The sequence below is a fragment of the Siphateles boraxobius genome, unplaced genomic scaffold (assembly GCF_051911475.1).
Source record: "Siphateles boraxobius isolate OS27281-9 unplaced genomic scaffold, OSU_SipBor_1 6, whole genome shotgun sequence".
In the NCBI taxonomy this organism is placed as follows: Eukaryota; Metazoa; Chordata; class Actinopteri; order Cypriniformes; family Leuciscidae; genus Siphateles; species Siphateles boraxobius.
The window spans coordinates 38,204,158-38,225,186 of NW_027509186.1; the positions used below are offsets into that span (position 1 = coordinate 38,204,158).

The 21,029-nt window shown below is 42.3% G+C and overlaps 2 protein-coding genes across 4 annotated transcripts in view; both read right to left on the reverse strand.

Annotated features, from left to right (window-relative positions):
* Positions 1 to 21,029, reverse strand: part of LOC143715378 (NACHT, LRR and PYD domains-containing protein 3-like) — a 124,891-nt gene that overhangs the window by 87,455 nt on the left and 16,407 nt on the right. The gene's annotated exons all lie outside the window — the stretch shown is intronic.
* The window catches only part of LOC143715374 (interferon-induced very large GTPase 1-like), a 56,200-nt gene that overhangs the window by 18,255 nt on the left and 16,916 nt on the right, over positions 1 to 21,029 (reverse strand). Inside the window, exon 4 of one of the 2 annotated variants that reach the window (XM_077207106.1) lies at positions 14,329 to 14,468. The exons of the other annotated variant lie outside the window; for it this stretch is intronic. The gene's annotated coding sequence lies outside the window, so the exon portion shown is untranslated. The remainder of the gene's footprint in view (positions 1 to 14,328; positions 14,469 to 21,029) is intronic. 2 annotated transcript variants of the gene reach the window in all.

Sequence of the window (21,029 nt, forward strand, 5' to 3'; positions counted from 1 at the left end):
ACCGTCATGTTGTCCGTTCGGACCAGGACGTGTTCGTTTTTAGATGTGGAAGCAGGGCTCTGAGAGCCAAAGCGACCGCTTTCATCTCCAGAGAGTTTATGTGTAGGCGCTTTTCCGGGTTTGACCAAAAGCCGGAGACAGGCCTGCCCTCGTAAAGGGCCCCCCAACCTATTTTGGAGGCATCTGTCGTTATCATCTTTCTCCTTGTGTTCACACCCAGACTCACGCCTGACTGGTACCAGTCGGCGGCTTTCCAGTGCGTCAGGGCTTTTATACAGCCGTGGTTCGCTCTGATTAAAAGGTGGCCCGAACGCCACGCGCGAGTAGGGACGCGGCTCTTGAGCCAGCGTTGGAGAGGGCGCATATGCAACAATCCTAGCTGGAGTACGGCCGATGCTGAGGCCATGAGACCGAGCATCCTCTGAAACCGCTTGACGGGGGCACGTCAAGCTGATGAGAGACGCGCTGTCATTTGCATCAAGTCTAGAACTATTCCCAGGAAAGAAATCCTCTGGCTGGGAGATAGTATGCTTTTTGTAAAATTGATTCTTAGACCCAGGCATTCTAAATGGCTGATAATCCAAGATCTGTGTGTTATTAACTGACTCTCTGATTGTGCTAGGACCAGCCAATCGTCAAGATAATTCAGTATTCGCACTCCCCTTCGTCTCAAAGGGGAAAGTGCTGCATCCATACATTTCGTGAATGTACGGGGAGCCAGGGACAGGCCGAACGGAAGTACTGTGTACTGGTAAGACTGTCCCTCGAAAGCGAATCTCAGAAACGGCCTGTGATGAGGCGCTATTGGAATGTGAAAGTAAGCATCTTTCAGATCCACTGAGAGAAACCAATCTCCTGGGCGTACTTGCGCGAGGATATGCTTGGTTGTTAACATTCTGAACGAGCGAATCATTAGTGCTTTGTTCAGGTGTCTGAGATCTAGGATGGGGCGGAGACCGCCATCCTTTTTCGGGACGAGAAAATAGCGGCTGTAAAAACCTTCCTCGCTCATAGAGGGGGGAACAGTTTCCACACAGCCCCCATTTCTATTAGTTTGCGCACCTCGGTGCGTAGAACATGTGAACACTCCTTTCTCACTTTCGTCTCGACCACAGTCGTAAAACGTGGTGGTCTGCGAGCAAACTGGAGCGAGTATCCGTGCTTTACTATATCCAATACCCATCTCGGCATATCTGTAATGTTTTCCCATGCCGCTGCGTGTACAGATATGGGCTGAATACAGGCTAGGGGTGGGCCGCTGTGACGTAGGGACCCGGCCAGCAAATCGCCTGAGCTCGTAGCTCTCAGAGGCGCGGGCGCGCGCTGAGCAGCTGAGTGAATGGGCGCGTGTGTGATTACAACAGCGCGCGCCGTTTCTGTAAAACTCGCAGCCTGAGCTGGGGTTGTGTTTGACACTGTAAGGACAGTGTTTATAAGTGGGGGTGCATAAACAGTGGTAGGGACACTCGTCACTTTTATAATGTTTCCCGCTTTTACTGGAGGTGAATTTATAACTGTGTGAACAGTGCTTGTGTGTAGTGGTGCGTACATGACCGTAGGTGATCTACATTCATGGGGCGCGCAGCCTGAGCTGGGAATGAATTTGGCACTGTTTTGACAGTATCTGGGAATGCACACTTTGTGGACATGTGAACCCTTAGTGACACAGGCAGAAAAATACTCTTTTTGTGTTTTCTGTGCGTCGCCGTAAAAACGGCGTTTGTTTGCAGATGAGCGAGCTCTTTGACTGGCCCATTGACTGCTGTATGGACATACCCAGCCGCCTGTAAGGGGACTGGGTAATGTTTCAGCTTTTGCAGAGAGAGTGGTCCGGCTTTTGCGAGACACGCACTCTCTCTTCTCATTCCTGTGGCTAGGACGGCTTTCGAGGCTCAGGGTTCAGCACAATCTTGGGCCGAGGACCCCGTCGCTCAGACGGCGGCTTGCGGTTGTGAGAATGCGAGCGGCGTCGAGTGTGAGCCTGAGGCGCGGGCTGAGAGGCGGTGGGAGCTGTTCTAGCCCGCTGCGGCTGTAGCGGTCTCTGTCTGCTCTGCGATGAGCTGGAACGCCTGGGCAGGAAATGGCGCATAGCTTGTGAAGCGTTCTGGGCCTCAGTGAAGCGTTCGCCGAACCCTTAACCGCCGGTCCAAACAGCCCGCTGGTGGAGATAGGCGCGTCGAGAAATGGCGCCTTATCCGCGTCCTTCCTCTCCGTCAGAGTTAACCACAGATGGCGCTCGAGAACAGTCAAATTAGCCATGGCACGGCCAATAGACTGGGCGGTGGCCTTCGTGGCTCGCAGAGCTATATCAGTTGCGCTGCGTAGGTCCCTGAAGGCTTCGGGTTCGGGGCCAGACTCGTCCATAGAGCGGTGAAGTTTGGCTTGGAACACTTGAAGTACCGCCATTGAGTGAAGAGCTGATGCATCTTGGCCGGCGGCGGCGTAGGCGCGACCGGCAAGAGCAGAAGTAGTGCGGCAGGGCTTCGAGGGGTGGGAAGCTTTGGCTTTCCATCCGGTGGTGGAGGGTGGGCAGAGATGATTGGCCACGGCCTCCTCGAGGGGCGGTGTTCCCTCGTAGCCTCTTTCCTTCGCGCCGTCCACAGAGGAGAGCGAAGAAGAAAAAGAAGGCTTTAAGCGCGCAGAGTGGGGGGCTTTCCACGACTTGGTGAGTTCGTCGTGAACTTCCGGGAAGAAGGGAGAAGGCCTTTGCCGAGGGGCCTGCTGGCGCCCCTGCAGAAACCACTCATCCAATCGGCTCCGGGTTGGTTCTTCGGGAGAAGACCAATCGAGCCCGAGGTCTTCCACGGCCTTAGAGAGGACACGGATAATCTCGGTATCCATGGTGGAGCCCCCGCTCGTGCTAGCTAGCGTCGACGGGGCGGGGTCGAGAGTGGAGCCCGGCCAGTCGTCCGATGCAGCGTCGATGGACAAGCTGTCATCTATTCCCCCATCGTCCTCGGACACGCCGAAAGTCACAAGGCCCACCGCTCTGCTAGAGGGGTGTAGGTCCGGCTGGGTGAACTGAACCGGCGGTGGGGAAGGCAAGAGCGGCGGTGAAGCACGCGAAGACTGGCTCGGCGGGACGTCACTGAGCTCAGGTTCAGGAAGCCTCTGTGAGCGGCGCTTTTTCTTGCGCGGCTCAAACAGAGGGGTGGAGAAAGCGGCGAGGCGAGCCCGCAGTGCGGAGAGACCCAGGTCATCACATTCCGGGCATCCGCCCTTGGTCAAAGCATCTTATGCGTAGTCCCGGCCCAGGCAGCGAGCGCAGATGATGTGACGATCCCCGTCCGGGAGAAGGTCTCTGCACGACGCGCAGTAAGGCATTTGAAACAACGCCTCAGAAATTTGCTCTTTTACAAGTGTCGCGGGGCGAACAGATGTAAAGATACTTGCGTGTGTGACACGCCGGATGGCTCAGTAGGATGGCGTTCGAAGGCGGCTGAAGGTGCCGACGTCCTCGTAGCAATCCCGCTGGTATGCTTTTCGACGGCGGCGAAGGCTTCAATAATCCGGAGGATCCAGCGAAGAAGTTGTTCGCTGAAGGAGATTAAATCTAAAGAACTCTCATGACGGGGCCCCCAATAAATAGCTCTTGGCCACGCCCATCTTGACGGGCTCTGACGCGCGCGGGCGCGCTCATTGGTCGCACATTCAGAGTCGCCCCGTCATTGGTTCGAGCAAGTTGCCGCAGCACAGCCAATGACCGAGCTTCCTTCGTTCATTGCTGTCAGCTGTGCAGCTGCAATGCGTTTTACATAAAGACTTCAGTATTCTCGAGAAAAGGAGTTTTCCCATAGCGTAAGCTACTTACGCAATAGGAGAGACCTCTCGAAAGGGAACTGAAACTAAGACTAAAACATTTTCGTAAACTGAAATAAAATTAGAAATTCATAATAAATGAAAAACTAAAACTAAACGAAACTAGCAACAGTTAGCCTACTGAAAAACTAACTGAAATAAAATAATAATTAGCAAAAATAAATAATCGTTATCGTATTTAATAAGCTCTTTACTTTGATGGAAAGTCTGACCTGTGGCTGTTTAGGGAAATGCCTGTAAATGGCGCTTCACACGCGTTAAGTTGCTGAGGCGAATAACCGCTGTCCTGTGACGCGCTAAATGAAGGACAAGTGAACACATCGCTAGTCCTAAGCGGCTGTTCATAAAGGATGCGTCTGTGGCAGTGGTCAGGAATGGAAAATAATAACTCAAGGTAATGAGACGCAAGTTGAACTTCTTTTAACTTGAGCGAAGCGTTTTTAGAATGTCCTTTCATTTGCGAGACGCGGGTGCAACAGTAAAACAAGTCCGTCAAGCACAAAAATACCTTTAATGTGGTGATGTCATGCTTTCATGAAGGTTGACAGGCTGAAAGGTCACGGTGCTGTTGTTATCTTTGTTTTTACAAAAGATTTTCTGCTAATAATATTGTTATCCATGTGGAGACATGTCCCGGGACACCACACACACACACACACACACACACACACACACACACACACACACACACACACACACACACACACACACACACACACACACACACACACACACACACACACACACACACACACACACACACACACACACACACACACACACACACACACACTAACCTGACCCCTAAACCGACCCATCTTACACACACACACACACAAGCAGACAAACACACACACACACACACACACACACTCACTCTCTCTCTCTGGTCCACTTTGTTGGGATTCTCCATAGACGTAATGGTATTTATATTGTACAAACTGTATATTCTGTCTTCTTACACTAAACCGACCCCTAAACATACCTCATCACACACACACACACGCACACACATACCCGACCCCTAAACCGACCCATCACACACACACACACACACACACACACACTAGCCCTACCCCTAAACCGACCCATCACACACACACACACACACTAACCCTACCCCTAAACCGACCCATCACACACACACACACACACACACACACTAACCCTACCCCTAAACCGACCCATCACACACACACACACACACACACACACACACACTCACACACACTAACCCTAGCCCTAAACCGACCCATCACACACACACACACACACACACACACACACACCCACACACACACACACACACACACACACACACACACACACACACTAGGGCTGCACGATTTTGGCTAAAATTATAATCGCGATTAATCGAACTGATTACCTCAATTATGATTATTGAACGATTATTTAAAAAAAAATCTCTCATGTGTCACTGGCAAGGCTTATACTGTAAATATGTTCACGGTAGGGATGCACCGATATGAACATTTTGGCCGATACCGATAACCGATAATTCTTTACATTTGAAAGCCGATAACCGATATATTGGCCGATAAATCTAAATTAAAAAAATGTATATACTTTGATAGCCTGTATACATAAACAAAAGGCTCACCATTAAAAGCCTTGTCTCAAACACTTTTAACATAAATCAAACATATACAATACAGTACCCCCTAGTTTGAACCAGTGTAAGATTCCTTAACTTTTAAAATAAATTTTACACTCCTATGGGCAACTTTCTTTATTAAAAAAATGGTGACACTTTATAATACGGTTTAATTTTGTTAGCATTAGTTAGCATGAACCAACAATTTTATAAGACATTTTTAATAAAGTTGTATCTGTTAACATTAGTCAATGCACTGTGAACTAACATGAACACACACATTTTATTAACTACTATAACAAACGGTATTGCTCTCTGTTAGTTAATGCATTAACAAATGAGACCTTATTGTAAAGTGTTATCAAAAAATCTATTGCCTAACAAAAAATAAAATACCTAAATAATGCAAACAAGTCATTGGATAACATTGGGCTGCATATAAAGAAACAAAATGGATCAATAAAATGGAATCGCCTCTGCACGGACAATAAGGAAATTATTTTTATCAAACCATATCGTTGATGAAAATAATACGAGAACAAAATAATGGTAGTTATTAATTATAACACAATATTTTTGAAAAAAATTAAACATTTTTAATATTACAGTGATAGTAAAAATCTTTAATAGCTTAGTTACTGTTTGTTTCAAATGACATTGCTGTGTGAGCTGCGCGCGCTGAAGCTGAAGAGAACGAACGTTAAACCAAATCGCTTTGCTAGAAGGTTAATCAACTCAACGGTTGCTGAAGAATGCAAACCCAAAGAATTTACAAATTTATTACAATAGTGAATACAATTATAATTATATGACAGTCCCAATCATGGCTTTTAATGTTTTGCATTGTTGTTCAATCTGCGCGTGCTTAAGCTGAAGAGAACGAGCACCGGGAAACTGAAGAACTTTTCTAGCAGGCTGTTTAAATCCACGAAACGCATCATATGTGAGATTAATCAGATATTTATTTTACATCAACTTTATATTACGACTTATCTGCACAAAATGACGTGAATGCACATTCGAACTTGTGCTGGTCACAATGTTGTAGTAATCCCTGTTCTGGACGCGCTATTCCCACAACAACGCGCTATTCCCACAACAACGCGCTGAAACACGGCAACTAAACCCAGAGAATTCACAACGTTTTATTACAATAGTGTTCTCATTATAATGGCATGTATATGACAGTCCCAATTATAGTTAGGAATGTGCATTGCTGTTTGAGCTGCGCGCACGATAAATAGGCTATAAAGATGATCACCGGTACAATGAAGCGCTACTGCATCGTTCATTAACTCAACCAAACGCATCCTATATTAGATTAATAATATAGGATAATATATATAATAATACAGATATATATACACAAAATAAACATATTACAACTTACAATGGCACAGAATGCTGCGAATGCTCAAGAGAACTTGACTATGCTTGTCATGAAGGCTTAACTCCATAGATGCGCTCTTTCCACAACAACGCGCTCGTCGCGCTGAAACACTGGCGAACAAGAATTCACAACATTCTTTTACAGGCGTTTTTATTATAATGTTATGAAGCCTATGTGACAGATTTGTGCTGCACATGTTGCACTGAACTGTATCTTCCTTTTCGAAGTGAATCCAATCATTCAGAACCATCATGGCGAACAGCGCGCATCTCTCAACTGAAGTAAATAATCTATTATCTATCGGCTTTGATATATCGGCCAAATTTTCTTATCGGATCGATAACGATAACATCAAAAAAGACCATTTATCGGCCGATATCGATATATGGTCGATATATCGTGCATCCCTAGTTCACGGTTATTTTTTTTTTAATGAAAGAATGCATAATCCTATCTTTGTGATTCTAAAATAAGGAAACACACAGATAGCGTTTAATGCTTAATTATTAAATATTTCAAACAATTGAATCAAACAAAGCATACAATGCTTGAAATAAAAACGTCTTATAAAAAAGTAATTAAGTTTTAATGTAAAAATAAAGTTTCCTAAAAATGTAGAAAATGCTTATTTTTGTAAACAAAATATTGTAAATATTGCCATCTTAAAAGTAAAATATAACTTGTATAAAACAAAAAAAAAAACTAATCCTTTTCATATTGTGTAGCATTTGTAAATGCTTGTGTTATCGACACCTGCTTTGTGGAGTGGAGGCACGTGTTGCTGGGCGTATGTCAGTCTCTCTCTTTTTTCGCGTGTTTCTTTGGTACAAGCGGCTCCTGTTGCTGAGTTGACTCAGTGTTTGAGTTCCATTTCACACAGAGATTCCGGAAAATACACGGATAAAGTGGCCCGGGATTTGACCCGGGTTCGTTTGACTTTGGTTCATTTACACTGCCAGTGATTTTCCGGGAATCAACAGAGTGCGTTCACACAGACACACACAACCCGCAAAGACACGTGACATGTCCCAGAGGCGTCTATAGTTTGCTTATGAGCTGCGATTTCTCTCGAGAAACCACGCTTGTCCATTTTTTTTCTCTGATTCGATCATAAACTAGCGCATTACGAACCGTTTCACGCTGGCGAACGTCATCATTACGACACGGCATTGATTATGGCTTTTGTTCACACACAGCGCGCATTCCGGGACTGAACACGGCAATGTTACTATGTCCCCAACCTGGCATCAATCCCGGGTCGTGTTTGCGTTCACACAGAAGGTGTTTGTTCTGGCAATTTCCCGGGATCAACGCGCTGTGTGAAAGGGGCTCATGACTGATGTGCTCAAAGCAACATGGAGTCACAGTGTGCAGCGCTGCGCTGCTTAAGTGCGCTTTTAAAAGTTCACGTCACAAAGCGAAGAACTGTCGAGCGCACAAATCCTAGTGCAATTTGTTCCTTTGTTTCACAGTTTTAAATTCCAGTTATTGTGCGTTTGATGCCGATTCATAGTCCTTGTGATGTGTGTGATCTAGCAAGCACATCACGGTAGTGAGTCGTTTAAAAACAGCAACAAACTCCAACAAAATAAAGTACTTTTATGCAAATCTACAGCCCTTTATCTACAGATCATGCATTATAATGTGAATATATCATATTGGAGAGAGTTTTACCGTGCATCCAAGAGGCGCGCGCGTTGTTTGAATAAGAATCGAGAATGATTGACAGCCGCAGAGGAGGGAAAACGAGTTTCCGTATACTTTAATGATGTAAATAGACTTCTGTCCCTCACATTAAGCTATGACTTCAGATGACTTTGTCACCCAAACTGGCGTGAAAAAAGCGGGAGGCGCCGAAAAGCGCGCTGTTTGCATCCCTGCTTGTCAAAACGTGGCAAAGACACATCAAAAAGCTGCTGTAACCATTTGGCACTTAAAAAGCACGTCACGACACATAATTTCCCGTCTTCTTTTACTAAAGAATATTTTTTACTTATTTATGAAATGCATAACTGACGCTACTAAAATTTATACTGGCCATTGGGGTGGCCAGTGGGGTGGCCAGGAGTCGGCCAGGGGTGGCCACGGCCACCCCTGGCCACCCCCTGGTGGCGCCACTGGCTCATGTTGCTTCAATGTCGCAGACTGGACGGGGCGGAGTTACGTGACTACACACGCGGTAATATGTTTTAAGGGGAAAGTACATTAACACACAGTGGGCGGAAATATTAATAGGATTAAAAAAACGAAATAACCGACATGGTAAAATTACGTCGGTTATAGGCTCTGAATTTCGGTTTCGATTATTTTTCGATTAATCTTCCAGCCCTAACACACACACACACACACACACACACACTAACCCTACCCCTAAACCGACCCATCACAGACATTTTCAAAAAAACTAATTCTGTGTGATTTAATTTAGGCCCACAGTGACACAAGTCCCCATGAGTGTGTGTGCATTCAGGTTTAAGTCCCCACCACGATAGAAAACATGTACACACACAGAGACACGCACGCACGCGCACACACACACACACACACACTCTGCATAGATACTTCATTATTTAATCACACTGGCTTCACAGCAGGTTGTCAGATTAATTTAGCTGTTTTTTTGTTGTATGTATCAGTTACTCTGAAAAAAGTAAATTATGTTTAACAAGATTTCATCTTTAATATGAATTAGTTGTCTGTATTTTTCATCGTTTTTTTCTTGTATACTTTTAAGTTCCATTTATTTGGTGCTTTGTTCAATCTCAAACCATTATTTTTATTTTTATTATTAAGATGTCTGCACAAGAGTTAACTGTAATCTCGGCAAACATTAAACTTTGCTGAAATTATGCGTCTCGCTTTGGTCTACCCTGTAAGTGTATGTTTGCTCTACTAAACTATAATTACTAAAACTAAAACTGAAACTAAATAAAATAAAAACTAAATAGAAATGTGTTTGCAAAATAAAAACTAAACTAAAACTAACAAAACCATTAATGAAACTAACTAAAACTAAACTTAAAATTAAAGCAAAATTGAAAACGATATTAAAATAAAAACGAATTTAAAAAAGCAAAACTATAATAACCTTGGTCAAACCATCACCCAGAAAGTGAAAGTAAAGTTTAGATTTCTGGAGCATAAACAGTGAAAATGGATGTAATACATGTATCTGTAAAATAACTTTCTTGTGTCATGTGTCATTTGTTAAGACCTATTGCACAAAACCTTCAGAGTTTCTGAGAACAATGTGTTTGACATCAACTTTACAATGAAAAATCTAAATTAACGTGAACACTATATACACACAAAATGTAAGAATAAATACATTTAATAAATTATTACTAATGTATTAAACACAGTAAATACAGTCATACAATCATAAAATTAATTTACTAATGTGTTCACTACATTAAAAACATATTCAAATTAAAATACACTTTATACTTCATTCATTCATCAGTAATGGATTTTTGTGAGTAATGGATTTTTATTTTATTTTTTTATCCTCAGGGTCACTGGAAATCTGGGAGTCTACATGTTTATTTATCATTCACATTTACTTGTAATTTTGCAGGTTTCATCCTTCATACTTGTCAGATGCCTGTATTGATCAGATTGCACATTACTGGAAGCATTTATATACCAGTTCCAAAGCCTATTGATCATTTAAATAACCCAAATGACCATTAAACTGATATTGAATAATACAAATATTGAACATACAATATAAAACAGAACCTAAAAAAGATGTGTTTGTCACTTTCACAAATGTTTACTTATATAGTTATATTACATTAAAAATGAAACCCTAGGTTTCAAGTGACCTACAGTTAAATCCTTAAAATGGTCACAAGTCAATTTGTCAACTAAATGTGAAAATTGTGATGTGATTTTTTTTAATTTGATTAAATCTTAAATCTTTTAGATTTTACAACAGGGTATCTGCACACTACAGTCAAATTTAAGGCTTTTTAAGACCTGAAGAAACCAAAATTAATACCTTACATTAGGGGTGCGCAATATTGACAAAAATATGTCTCAATATTTTAATTTCCTTTTATTGATAATTAGATGATATTTATATTGTGTTTGTGTACTGGTACCATGGCTGGTTTAGGCCTGTTGTTGACAGCTGACTCACGAAGATATATATATTTTTCATATTCTATGCAGTGGTGAGTTCACAGCAGTGAAAGAAATTAAAAATTTTTATTAAAAGGACAATATTTGCATTTCCACCCATATATGGACTTTTTTTTTTTACTTAGAGGTATGCATCACCTTTTATGTCAAATTCTAACATTCCAATTAAATTATATTAGAATAATAACTCAATACCACTGTTACCAGTTAAATTAAATCATTAAATCAAAATCCATCTTTGCAGTGCAGAGGAGACACAGAAGCAGCAACAGAACTGGCATTAATATATTTACACTCCATTTACAATTGCATAAATAAAGCTATGAGATATTCAATTCTTTCAATTCTTCAATTCTTAATTCAATATTTAAATATGAAATGATTTCTAATTGTAACATTTGAATTACAAGGTACTTTAAATGTGAAACTAAACCCGCCAGTAGGCGGCAGCAAGTCACTGTCTCAGGGAGTCATTCATTCAACCGTATTGTTCAAACGGCTGATTCATTCAGGAAGTGCAAGTGAATGTTCATTGAATCGTTAAAATGATTCATTCAAAACGCGGATTTCAGTCAAGAAATCATCGCTGTCTTTTGCATTAAGACTCTGCTACGGTTTAATTCTGAAATTCTCGTCAGCGAAATAAAGTGAAAACAAACAATATTGACAATATTGTTTATAAAATGTAACTCACAATGTTAATTTAAGTTAACTGTTATATAAAATAAATATCATATTTGCTATTGTCCACGGGAAAACAGCCCTCCTGCTGATGTAATATTGTAATATTGTATGATAACAACATATGATAAAATACAAAAAATGTATACGTCTATTAGGGAAAATACCTATAACTGCACTGACACAGTGAAAGCAAGCATGAGAGACAATGCGATGTCAGCTCGCAGTGCGCCCTCGTACATAGTTAACGTTACAATAAAACAATGATTACAATATCATAATAGACAATACACATCGCACACCACTACACACATAAAGAATGAACTTACAATTGAACTGAAATTAACCAGCTTTCTTCTCCTATCCTGCTGTTTCACGTGCATATGTCAGACGTAGGCCTAACGTTAATGCTGGCGCGAATGTGTCGCGAAATGTCACGTGAACAAGCAAATCCACAAAGAACGAATAATAAATAAAAAAGTACGCTAAATTAGATAGTTTTAATTTGGAAAACATTAAGATATGTCTAAGTCAAATTGCCATCGAAAATGTAATACCTTTCATAAGTAAAAATAAGGCTTTTTAAGACTAGGGCCTATTTATGGCCTCAAATTTTTAAAAATCTAATTTAAGACTTTTTAAGATTTTTTAAGGACCTGCGGACACCCTGTACAAAGAGAACTCTATCGTCATCTCGGGGTGGGGATCATGTTTGTGATTTCACTCCTTTATCACATTTGTAACTGGCTAACACTCTAACTGAGATTAAGTCAAATTTGACTAACCTGAAGTGAATCTGGATTCCAAGGTTTTCTGCAGCATATCCTACAACAGTTGCAGTAAGCCATTGTAACTGCATGTGTTACTCTGCTACAGTCTATGGTAAACTGTGCAAGTCTTTGTCTTAAATGCTTGTAATTAATTTATGCGAATATACACGTAAGCCAATCAAAGGTGATCTGTAGGCTACTGCTTTCCAGTAAATCACATGACATTAAAGAAACTTCATGTTAAACTGAAACTTGCCTGACACATTAACAAAATGGCAGAAAATTATATAGTTTTGGAAATTAGATGTTTATTAAAAGCCTTGAATCAAAATCATTTTTTTTTTTTGCCAACTCATTTTGTTTATTATATATTTTTTGTATCACATTTGATACATCAGGCTTTTTGGGAACGTTTTGCTTACAACAGTGTAGATTTTAGATTAAAAAAAAAATCTATGCCTTTAACAGTTTGAGAACATTTTAGGCAGTTTTTCTCTTTTTTTTTTTTTACATAGATCTTTTTTCCAGTCCTTTTATTTTACTTTGTGGTAGTCATAAAGTAGATAGGCTAAGATTACTACAATTTGACATTACTGTTTAGACATAAAGGACCATTAATACCTGCAGTATCAAATTTGATACACAATTTCCAACACGATTTACTTGTAATTTAACGATTAAATTATTAAATAATTATGCATTATTTCAATTCAGAAAGTGTTAAATTAATTATATCAGGCGCAATCCAATATTATTTTTTAACTTAACAACTTGAAATTAGCCTTTATTTTCCTGCCGAAAGCGTCTGGCTTGATCCGCAGCCGCCATTTTGAAAAGCTAAAAAATCACCCCTCTACTGCCTGCAGTACAGTGAAATTCCACAAGATGGCAGAATACATGTATCAAAATAGATACAACAGGTTTTCAAAGTATTGCTCTCACTAGCTGCGTTTACATGGTTCAATCAGAATGACACGGTGTTTACATGAACGATAAATAAAGTAATCGGGTTGATGTGCGCGTTTATGTGTCACAAGATTCAAATCGGAATTGATTTTTTGACATGTGCACACTGCATGAATATGTGCCGCTGTTCGCGCATAACTATTCTCCTCTATTGGTTGTTTATTTTTTTTAAACAGCAGACTTAATATTTATCCATCTCTGGTCATGATTTGGAGACGATGAGCATGAACCGCTTTGCCGTGCTGCTTATATTGATCACGCAGTAAAACCCCACGCCCAAAACTAGTCATCTATGGATGACAATCTTAAACAAGCACTGGTGGGACGTTGTCCTGCTTCACTTCACAGACGCTGAGTGAAAAGAGAATTTTTTAATAACGGAACACTCATTTTATATTCACTTTATTCAACAGGAAGAACAGCTCGTTCCGTGCGTCATACGTCATTACGCTATTTCAACGTCTTTGCACATGCGCAGTCCTTTTAGTTTTGGTTTTCAATCCGATCAAGTGTTTACATGTTCTCTCGATCGGACTACAAAAGGAGTAAACCACCCCTTTCAATCGGATCTAAATTTCAATCGGATCGAGCTCAATCGGATCGATTAAGGTGTTTACATGAAGGTTTTTTAGTCCGATTGAGCCGTCAATCCGATTATAAGTGTCCATGTAAACGCAGCTAGTGATTCAATATATGTTTTAGAAACTCGTGTATCAAATATGATACGTGCGATTTTAAAGGGTTTCAGTAGGGCACTTGGACCTTGGTTTATGGTCATTTACTATAGTTCAGCTGATTGTTGATATATGTGTGCGATATCCAATTTTTTTTTCATGTTTGTTTAAAGATTTAAGCTGATGTTATATTGCTGGATCTCATGCTGCAGTACTACATGGTTTGTGATGTGAATATGGAACAACATAATTGTTAGATTAAAGTACCTCAGTGAATCTCAGTCTGTTTCATGATGATTATAAAACCATCAACAGGTAACCATCATCACCTGATCTCACTTCACTTTAGCTTTCTATGCTTCTGCAAATGTGTTTGACAAACACACTGTCACAGCGGCCAATAAAGACTGTAAAAGATATAATAAGAGTTAAGAGCACAACTAATGGAAACACTTATGTGTTTCATTTGAAGTCACCATATCAGTGATTAGAGTTAAACTCTCAATAAAACATTTGTAGACGTCTGACAGAAATAAAGTCAGTCTGGTTAGTAATAAGTGAAGCTGGTAATGCTGTTTGTGGAGTTGTTTAATCCTCCTCTGCTGAGATCTTCAGAGATTTAATGTCTTCTTTTCTCTTCAGTTGATTTCATCTGAGGCTGTGGCTGAAATTACAATTTTTTGGCTATGGTAATGTCCAGTTCTGGTTTATTTCATTGCTCTTGGCTGACATGTGGCATTGCTATTCAGAGGTGTAAAGTCCAGGTTCAGAAAGTAAAAGTCCTCCTCAGTATTTTGTTCCAATCACCTGGATTTACTAATTCAGACAGGAGATAGAACTAATTAGTCCAATGACTAGAACTAATCAGCTCATAAGGCTCCGCCCCCAGTGCCATGATTTGCATTTAAAGGGCACACATTGAAAAGTGCGTTTTTCTGAGCCCCAAAATGTGACTTTGTTCCAATCACCTGGATTTACTAATTCAGACAGGAGATAGAACTAATTAGTCCAATGACTAGAACTAATCAGCTCATAAGGCTCCGCCCCCAGTGCCATGATTTGCATTTAAAGGGCACACATTGAAAAGTGCGTTTTTCTGAGCCCCAAAATGTGACAAATTAAACACGCTGTAAAAAATTATTGAGATATTGAAGCCAAAAATTATCCTTAATTTTGAATGAATGTAAAACTTGTTGCGGTAGCATGCAGACATAGGCAAGACGGCTCGCGTGCCTATTGGCTGACCTGCGGCAACCACAGCAGTCTATCGAGAGAGGCATCAAATCAAATCAAATCAAATCAAATCCTTTTATTGTCACACAACCATATACACAAGTGCAACAGTGGGTGAAATTCTTAGGTGCAGTTCCGAGCAACATAGCAGTATGACACGATGTGACGAAAACAATTACAGCAAACATCAGATTTACATAGATTACACATCTAATGTGCGCACAATTACTCACAGTACCATATACACTAACAGAACAATAAATAATATACAATGTACAATATACAACAGTTTACAATATACAACAATATACAATATACAACAATTTACAATATACAACAGTATACAAAAATACAAAAAGAGGTAATTATACATAGAATAGATACTCGTAAGGTGCAAATATATATATATATATATATATATATTATGTAAATGCAGTAGGTTATGTTGTGCTGTGTTGACAGTTAGAATGTTTATGGTTATTGATCATGAGGGATCAAGAGTTTAGAAATCTAATTGCTTGTGGGAAGAAGCTGTCATGGAGTCGGCTGGTGTGTGTCCTGATGCTGCGGTACCGCCGGCCTGAGGGTAGCAGTGAGAGCAGCCCATGGCTCGGGTGGCTAGAGTCTCTGATGATCCTCCGAGCTTTCTTCACACACCGCCTGGCATATATATCCTGGAGGGAGGGAAGCTCACCTCCGATGATACGGCTGGCAGTGCGCACCACCCTTCGCAAGGCTTTGCGGTTACGGCTGGTAGTATTGCCAAACCAGGCAGTGATGCAGCCAGTCAGGATGCTCTCGACGGTGCTGGTGTAGAACTGTGTGAGGATGTGGCGGTTCATTCCAAACTTCCTCAGCCGTAAGATTTTACGCAGTACGAGAGAACCTCTCGTAAGAGAACGTACTCGGTTACTAACGTAACCTCGGTTCTCTCTAGAAGAGGGAACGAATACTGCATCATAACCAATGGGGGCGCTTCGGGCCCACTACGTCACGTCCCGCCTAAACAGGCGTGGCCTCGCATTATAAATATAGCTCGACAGGCTGATACAAGCTGGTTTTTCATCGCCGAAGCGAACCAGAGCCTGTTGTAAGCACGGCAAGATACGCAGTATTCGTTCCCTCTTCTAGAGAGAACCGAGGTTACGTTAGTAACCGAGTACGTTCTCTTACGAGAGGTTCTCTCGTACTGCGTAAAATCTTACGCTAGGGGAACACAGTGTAAAACGCTGTGCGCACCGGGATCCCACACCAAAGTCCCAAGGGCAAGTGCCCGGGGCTCATATAGTGCATAATCACCTTGAACTTACTGAGAGTCCGAGAAAAGAGGCTAAAAGCATCATTCCCAATAAATAGCATCCTAAGGGAGCTAACCATATTAACAGTGTTCCACACAGTCGGGGCGAAAATGTTCGGCCAGCACTGGGTAATAGTATGGGTCTTATACAATGCCCGTGGGGCTGTTATGTCGATAGCGAGCGTTGCTCAAGCTATTTACAGCATTCTGAACCGAAGCAATCGGGGTAGGCGGTGTTGATTTCTAGACCGACAGTAGTTTAGCCTGTAAGGCGGGAACCTCTAGGTTGTAAAACCTTATAAATGTGGACGATGAGGCCACGCCTCTCGTGGAGTGTGCTTTGACACCCAAAGGGCACTGCAGGCCCTTTGAAGTGTAAGCCAACGCTATGGCATCGACTATCCGTCTGGATAGGCTCTGTTTAGATGCGGCTAGTCCCTTAGAACGGCCGCTAAATAAAACAAAGAGCTGCTCGGTCTGCCTGAAGACAGACGAGCATGACACGTAAGCTCTCAGTGCCCTGACAGGGCACAGGAGGCTCGCATCCATCTCCTCATCATGACCCGGAAGGACGGACAGGAAAATTACCTGAGCCCTGAACAGTGTGTTGAGGGACTTAGGCACATACCCGTGTCTTGGTTTGAGGATGACCTTCGAGTCGTTAGGCCCGAATTCCATACACGTCGCGCTCACTGAAAGTGCTTGTAAGTCCCCAATGCGCTTCACTGAAGCGAGAGCCATAAGAAACACTGTTTTGAACGACAGATGTTTCATGTCGGGCTACATAAACCTTGAGCGTGGAAGGGGTTCTGCCCTTATCCAGCAGCTCTTGAAGGAAGGAGAGAACTTCCGTGACCCCCCAGTCTAGGGGTGAAAAGCCCTGGGCTTCACACCAGCCAGAAAACACAGACCATTTCGAGAAATAGAGTCGTCTAGTAGACAGGGCTCTAGCCTGCGTGATTGTGTTTAGCACTCCAACTGGGAGATTAGCGGGTACCCGTTGATGGCCCATCCATGTAGGGACCACAGTTCCGGGCGAGGATGGCAGATCGAGCCCTTGGCCTGAGAGAGGAGATATTTCCTCATCGGTATTGGCCATGGAGCAGTGCTGGTCAGCTGCATTAGTACTGGGAACCAAGCGTGATTTGTCCAGAGCGGAGCAACGAGCAGCACTGAGCATCTGTTTTCCCTGATCCGTTCCAACACCTGAGGCAGGAACGAGACGGGGGGAAAATCATAGCTAGGGCAGCGGGGCCAGATGTGGGCCAGCGCATCCCTGCTTTTGGAGAAAAACTTCGGACAGTGAGCGTTTTCTTGGGACGCAAACAGATCCACCTGCGCTCTGCCGAATATCTCCCACAGCAGTCGGACCGTCTGCGGGTGCAAAGACCATTCTCTGGTCCCAGATTCAGGTGACCAGGCACATGTGCTGCTCTCAGTGAGAGCAGACTGTGCTGAGCCCAGACCAGGAGGCGTTCAGTCAGCCTGTAAAGGTTTCGGGACCTGATGCCACCCTGGCGATTTATATGGGCTACCACCGACATGTTGTCCGACCGGACCAAGACGTGGTGCCCTTTTGTCTGGGGACAGAAGCGCCTCAGCGCGTTGTCGACTGCCATCATTTCCAGACAGTTTATGTCTAGGAGCTTCTCCCGTTCTGACCACTAGCCGAAGAACGGTCTGCCCATCCCAAGGTGGAGGCGTCCGTGGACACCACTTTCACACACGAGAAGGTCCCCAGGCTCACGCCTGACTGTTACCAGTCGAACGCTCTCCAAGGTTTCAGAGCTGAGACACATTTCTGATCGACCTTGAGACGAAACAGACCGGATGCCCATGCGCGGGGTGGAACCCGCGCTTTCAGCCATAACTGCAGCGGGTACATGCTAAGCAGACCTAGCTGGAGTACTGATGACGCTGAGGCCATGAGGCCCAGCATTTTCTGAAACCTCTTGAGCGGGGCTATAGAGCCGCAGTGGAAGGATTTCGTGGCGCGCTGAATGCTCAGCCTGCACTCTGGCGATAATCGCGCTGTCATAGACAGCGAGTCTAGTTCTATGCCCAGAAAAGATATCTTCTGACTGGGAGACAGCGAACTTTTCGCCCAATTGACTGTAAGACCCAGATGCTCGAGGTGGTTGAGCAATATGGTCCTGTGTTCTATGAGCTCGGAGCGTGATCGAGCTAGAATCAGCCAATCGTCCAAGTAGTTCAATATTCGCATGCCCTGAAGTTTCAGGGGTGTGAGAGTGCACATCATGCACATCGTGAATGTACGGGGTGCCAAAGACAGGCCGAACGGCAGGACTGTGTATTGATATGCCTGGCCCTCGAAGGCGAATCTCAAAAAATGCCTGTGACTTGACGCTATCTGTATCTGAAAATACGCGTCCTTCAGATCTATTGACAGAAACCAATCCCTTTGGCAAACTTGCGCGAGGATTTTTCTGGTCGTGAGCATTCTGAACTGGCGTTTCACAAGCACTTTGTTCAGCTGTCTCAGATCTAGAATGGGTCTGAGACCCCCGTCTTTTTTCGGTACCAGGAAATATCTGCTGTATAGACCCCCTTCGCTCTGAGCTTGAGATAAAGGCTCTATAGCCCCTTTGCCCAGTAGTTTCGCTATCTCGGCTCGAAGTAGATGAGCTACTTCGTTTTTCACCGTAGTTTCGACGCGCACCGTATAACGGCGGGGACGTCGAGCGAACTGCAGCGAAAAGCCTCTCTTTATAGTGTTCAGCACCCATTCTGATACCCTGGGAAGCTTTGCCCACGCATTTGCATGTATAGCTAATGGTAGAATGAGATCTGAGTTCTGGCCCGTGACATAGTGGCGACCGGAGAGCTCCGGTGTGCTGAAAAGTATACACTGTGTTTGCAGTGTGCGAGGCAGGGGGCGCGCTGCACTCAAAAAAATAATTCATTGGATGAACTCAATTAAGTTGTGGGCAGGATTTCCATCCAATAAATATATGTAGCCCCAACTCAAACTGAGTACATCCATTCAACAGAATGTAAATTAGTTAACCTAACTCATTTGTATCAAATAGATGCTAAAGAATATAAATGAGTGACTTGATTAACTTATTTCTATCAAATACTTAATTACTAACCAGATTGACTTTATTTCTGTCAGATGTCTACAAAAGTTTTATTGAAAATTAACAGGGGTTTATAACTATGTTTTCCATTTAAAGTTACCATAACAGTGATTAGTGTTTCCATTAGTTGGGCTCTTAACTCTGAGTGACTTGATTAACTTATTTCTATCAAATACTTAATTACTAACCAGACTGACTTTATTTCTGTCAGACGTCTACAAATGTTTTATTGAGAATTAACAGAGGTTTAACTCTAATGTGTTTAATTTGAAGTCACCATAACAGTGGTTAGTGTTTCCATTAGTTGGGCTCTTAACTCTTATTACATCTTTTGACTTCACTTTGTAAGCAAACGTGAAATGAGATCAGCTGATGATGGTTACCTGTTGATGGTTTTATACTCATTATGAAACAGAATGATTTACTGAGGTTTTTATAATCTAACCATTATGTTTTCACGTTTTTTTCACAACACATACCTTGTGTTACTGCAGCATGAGATCAAGGAATATTATAACACTAAGACTTTAACGAACATGAGCACAAAAAAGTCTGTTTATGATGACACACACAGACATCAACAATCAGCGTATGAATCTCAACAATGGTGACAATCAAAAGTACTTTGCTGCAATGCATGCTGGGTACCACCATAGTACAAAACTCCCAGCATGCATTGCAACATGAATAAATTATGCAGCTGAACTGTCCTATAATTTTGTTTGATTCTAAATATTTGCTTTTATTTTTTGCTGTTGTGTTTGTTGTGAATTAGTAGCTTTTCAGTGATATTCTGAATTAATCTGTTTATCTAAATATTTGTGATTGTCACCATTGTTGAGATTCATACGCTGATTGTTGATGTCTGTGTGTGTCATCAGAAACTGATTTTTTGTGCTCATGTTCGTCCAAGTTTTCAAACTTATTGTTATAATAATGCTTGATCTCATAATGCAGTAACAAGGTTTGTTGTAAAAAAAACATAATTGTTAGATTAAAATGCCTCAGTGAATCAGTCTGGTTCATGATGATTATAAAACCATCAACCATTAACCATCATCAGCTGATCTCATTTCACTTTAGCTTTCTTTGCTGCTCCAAATGTGTTTAACAAACACACTGTCACAACAGCAAAAAAAGACAATAGATATAATAAGAGTTAAGAGCCCAACTAATGGAATCATTGATCACTGTTATGGTGACTTCAAATGGAAAACATAGAGTTAAACCCCTGGTAATTGTCAATTACAGCGGGCAGCCTGGCCGCGCTCGATTTCTTTATGGCATGTTGCGGAGAGAGAGCGAGCGTGGCAAACCCTGTGGGATTTAACATGTCT